The sequence below is a fragment of the Rousettus aegyptiacus genome, unplaced genomic scaffold, assembly GCF_014176215.1.
Source record: "Rousettus aegyptiacus isolate mRouAeg1 unplaced genomic scaffold, mRouAeg1.p scaffold_m13_p_9, whole genome shotgun sequence".
NCBI lineage: Eukaryota > Metazoa > Chordata > Mammalia > Chiroptera > Pteropodidae > Rousettus > Rousettus aegyptiacus.
This window is the reverse complement of record NW_023416312.1, coordinates 16082057-16087395: the sequence shown is the minus strand read 5'-3', so window position 1 is coordinate 16087395 and position 5339 is coordinate 16082057. Positions and strand designations below refer to the sequence as shown.

General features: G+C 36.1%; 1 pseudogene; it reads right to left on the bottom strand.

Moving 5' to 3' along the window:
• Positions 1-3699: 3699 nt before the first annotated feature.
• On the bottom strand, positions 3700-3818 carry LOC118608408 (annotated as a pseudogene).
• Between the last annotated feature and the right edge of the window lie 1521 nt (positions 3819-5339).

Here is a 5339-nt window from a genome sequence, read left to right as displayed (position 1 = left end):
ATCTATCTCTCTATATACATACATATCTATATCTATATCTATATCTATATCTATATCTATATCTATATCTATATCTATATCTATATCTATATCTATATCTATATCTATATCTATATCTATATCTATATCTGTGTGTATCTATATACTTATCTATCTATATATCTATTTATCTATCTATCTCTCTCTATATATATTCCCACATAAATGGTAGCACATCCCAAACATTCAACATCTTGTTTTTTCCTTACAATAGATCTTGAAGATCTACTCTACTACATTTCTGTTCACCGAAATTTTCAATACTTTTGCTAGGTGGCAAGAACTGTTAAAGTTGAAGATATCTTTTTTTGAGTAAGACTAATTAAGACAATTAAACAGTTAAAGAGAAACAAATATTTCTGGAATGATACCCAGAATTGCAAATATCAGAAGGCACAGAGAACGGGATTAGGCAAAGAGCCAGAACTATGGAGTAGATATAGGAAACTGTCTAGAGGCAGAGGAAGGAGTTGCTGTGTTCTAGCTGGGAGCAGAAGAAGCTGGAGAGAATGAGAGTGGCCAAGGTCAGTGACTAGATATATGAGAAGAAAGAGAAATTCATAGAGAAGAATGAGTAAGAACTATTGAAATTCTGAAGAATCTCTGGTGTTGTTCTATGTCATATGTGGAAAGGAGAAATTTCTGCCTAGTGGCAATCCCTAGTTTATACTTCATAGCATATCCTTATGGCCTATCTACCCCAAGTGCTGTCCTAGTTGGTTCTCCAGGCACTTGCAACCCTCTTTTCCACAGCAGGACTACCCTGATGTGAGGGGACTCTCAAGGCCAGTTTGGGTCTCCTTTGTGTAGCTCTGCTGGAGATGACTTCTTTACTATGTCTGGTACAGATGCCAGAAAGTCATCAAGTTCCCCTACCCTGGGACGCTGTTCCCGCTCTCCAAGGGGATCCAGAACCCTCATTCAGTACCTTTCCTGGCACAGCACTAGAGCTTCAGCTTTTCAGAGATCCTTTGCTCTTTGCCTAGAGGTGGGAAGTCTTGAGAATTAATGGCTGCTCCTTGCTTTCTAAGGGAACAAGTTTCCTGTCAACCTTCTAAGGGGCCCAAGGTATACTTTGTGTTATAATTCTTGGGCTGAGGTGATTTTTACTTGCCTCCTGTGATAGCCCTCAAGTTAGATCAATGGATTTGTCTCCTTTATGAAAGTAGGGACTTCATTTTGTACAATGTCTAAAATAATTCTTAGGCTTTGTGTTCAGAAAGTACACTGAGTAGGTAGAGATAATGAGTAGAAGTAATAAATGAGTAGATAAAATGTGGTTAGATTCCCACGCTAGCACAACAAAGTTAATTTAAGCAGAATGGACGTGAAGTCTATGTTAAGAGCACTATAGATGAGAACCACTAGGTGTAGCAATACTTCTAGAGGAAATGTCTCTGGAGGTTCCTTATCCCTTGAGGCAGCTCTAAGTGGGATGGTGGGTTCTTCCAATTTCAAGCTCTAGGTGGAGTCCATCTGGGCAAGGATGGGAATTCTGCAATTGGGGAATAGAAACACTCGTGGGGAGTGGAATGGCCTTAGGAGGGTGGGTTTTGAGCTTAGGGGCTGGAGTGGGTGTGAAGGAGTTGATGAGCTTGGGGAAAGAAAGATTCCTGTGGAAAGGACATGTTGGTTGTCTCTTCCTTTCTCATCTGTGTCATTGGGGAGCCTCCTGTATGTGATAAGCAGAGACTGAAAACTCAGAGGTTTAGGGAGAGGGCAAGTAGAAGGAGAGAGAAGAGAAAGAAAGGCAGTTAAAATGTTTGGAGTCCTTAGAGAAGAGGATTTTCTCTTCCCTACTTTCTTGCTAGTAGATGCTGTTGCCCACCATGGGATGGTTTTCCTGTCCATAAAGTCCCTCCTCTTCTTGAAGAGACCCTCCACCCTGCTTTGACCTGAAAAAGGCAGGAAGGTGCAATCAGAACATGGGAAGAGAGACTGAGAAAAGACAGAGGTGAGGCAGGGAAGTAGAGTCAGAGTCCGACAGCAGGGTCTGCAGTAGGTGAAGGGGAGGGGGCAGTAAAGGAACTCCATGGTCCAGAAGGAAGCAGTTTCTTGAATACACGTAGAAGGAGCAAGTGGAGAGCCTGTTCCTATTTTTACGAAAATCATAGGTAAAAGTGAATAACTTTTCTAAAATAGAGTCTCTCATTAGCTGAGGAAACGAAATTCCACTTAGAAAAAAAAGAGCTCTTGTCTTGGAAGTTAACCTATAAACCCATTTTAGTGGACTGAGTAATAATACCACTGCCATTATTTTTAGAAAAAGGAAACATACCCCAAGGAGACTAATTCTTGTAGTGGTAGATGGTAAAGGAAATGGTTCTATTGTCACACCCATGATTGTTCCAGGGCCCTGGTCTTCTTTCTCCAGGAACAGCTGTGCTCTTTGTCATATGTTCAGATGACACAGACCACATCATTTCCCATCTGCAGAGTTGGCCACCACATCCTGATCTTGAAAATCTGAAATGTAAACTGAACTATGCTCCCTTAGGGACTCTATTCTTCGTGGTTTATGTGAATTAACTTCTTGCTTAAATTTCCACACGCTTAAGAATGTTTTTTCACACATGCTTTTGCCTCTTCTTGAATAAATGAAACAAACAAACCAAGACCTTTTGATCACATGATATTTGATATGCAAATAGGCAAAAGTATCTGTTTCACATATTTAAGTAGTTCTTTTAATCAAGTGATCATTACAAGTATGCATATATATATGTATATATATGTAATTTTAGGCATCTCATTAGTGTTTTAAATTAGAGGATGTTTTAGCAAAATGGTTTTAAAGTCAATACTCTCGGGTTAAAATCCTAGCTCCCTAGTTTTTAGTTCTATGTCCTTGGGAAAGTTAAGTAACTGCTCTGTGTTTCCTCATGTATAAAATAGGGCTAATATGGCCCCTGTTGGGAGGATTAAATGGGGTAATACATTTAAGGTTCTGAGAACAGTTCTTAGTGTACAATAAGTGCTCATTAAGTCTTAGTAGCTGTTATTTAAATCCAAAATAGTTCAATAGAAGGAAAACAACTTGGTGTAGTAGCAACAGAACAAGCTTAACATTAGGAAGATCTAGATTTGCATTTTTAAATTCTGGCCCTTACTTAATCTAGAAAATTATTTAACATTTCTGAACTTCAATTTTCTTATTTGTAAAATAGGAATCATGATAACTACTTCATGAATGTTACTGTGAGGTTTAAATGACATAATAAGTAAATAACCTACATGCGAGTAGATATTCTAGTCTCAGATACACACACACACACATATGTGTGTATGTATGCATGAATGCTAAAGTTGTCCCACCCAACTTCTCTACTAATACTGCTCTGTGTTTTTTTAGGTCAGCAGTTATAAAAGTATGGTTCCTAAGACCTTTTCAGGAAGTCCATGAGGTCAAAACCATTTTCATAATACCAAGATGCTATTTGTCTTTTTCACTGCATCGATATTTTTACTGATGGTATAAAAACAGTAAAAAAAAAGTTTTGGCTCCTTAGCCCCAAACAAGGCAATGGCATCAAACTCTATTAGTCATTATTTATTTGTTTGTTTGTTTGTTTGTTTATTTGGAAAGGCAACCCTTGGTTGACCTCACGGATTGCAAGGACCTTGTCAGCTTCTAATCCCTTATTTTGTTTTTATTTTTTATACCTACAGCACCTGGTCTTCCCAGGTAGTCTCCCATCCAAGTACTAACCAGGCCTGACCCTGCTTATCTTCTGAAATCAGATGGGATAGGGCTTGTTCAGGGTGGCATGGCCATAGACAGTAGTCATTTTATTCTTCACCACCACACAATCACAATTAAAAAATGCCTATTTACACCTGAAAATTATATAATTATATAAATATTACTCCAATAAACTTAATTTAAAAAGTCAATTATATTTTTATATACTAGCAATAAAAAATTAGAAAGTAAAAAAATATTATAGCATTTATAATAGCATCAAATTCATAAAAAAGGCCTATGTAATTAAAAATGTCCTTGAAGAAACAGCAAAAATTATTAAATCTATTAAACCTTGACCCTTGAGTACACTTTAAAAATATTGTCTGTAATGAAATGTGAAGTATGTATAAAGCACTTTTGCTGCATACTGGAGTAGAATTGATGCCTGCAGGAAAATCACTTGAGGTGACTGAGTAGCGAGTGGAACTAGCAGATTTTCTCATAAAATATCAATTTTAGTTGGAAGGACAATAGACAAACTATGGCTATTCAGACTTGAATTTTGGCAGACATCTTTTTAAAAATGAAGGGAGTCTTTTGCTTAGAGGAAAACTATCGACAGTATATATTGCCAATGATAAAATTTAAGTTTTAAAATTAAAATTAAAATTTTGGAAAAAACTTGATCCGATATTATGATTTTGATGGCCTCACAACATTTGAAGACTTTTCTGATGAGTTTGTTGTGACATTAACAAATGTGATTTTTTTGATATTATATAACATGTGTCAGCACTTCTAAGGGCTACATAACTCCGTGAACCAATAGTTTTTCAAATGGTCACCACATGATATTACAAAATCACACACGAGTAAAGGATATATTTGAAGTATAAGGTAGAATGGTGAATTTTAATGTAACACAGTATAAGTTCATTGATATGGTTTCAGATTTCTCATTACAAACAACCTATAAGAAATTACCACAGATTGATTTTTAGTGTTCTGTCAAAGAAGAATATCTACAATTATCTGAAAGCCTATTAAAATATTCTTCCCTTTTCCAGCTGCATATTTCTGAGAGGCTTAATTTTCTTCACATACTTCAAGTTGAAATCTTCAACCAAAACAATATATCCCAATAAATTAAATGCAGAATCTAGCTTCCTTCTTTAAGCCAACATTAAAGAGATTTGGTTCTACTCTTCTTGGTGTTTTGGAAAATAAAATTAAAAAAAATTATGCTATTCATGTTACTTTTTAATGTATCTATCATTGTGATTCTTAAACTAGTTAGTACATCTGAAAATTTTCTTAGTTTAATTTCTATTTTGGAAAATACCAATATAACCTACCTAAACAAAAGCTCTTTGGCATCTTCCATAATTTTTACATGTGTAAAGGGATCCTGACACCAAAGAATTTGAAATCTACTGCTTTGGACTACTATTTCTGAACACTAGAGGAGCTGAACAGTAGACTCACCTGAGGAGCTTTTCACAATACCACTGCCTGGCCTTACCCCAGATAAATTAAATTAGAATCTCTGGGTTTGGAGCCTGGGCAATAATATATACATATGTATATTTTAAAGTTATCCAGGTAATACTAATAT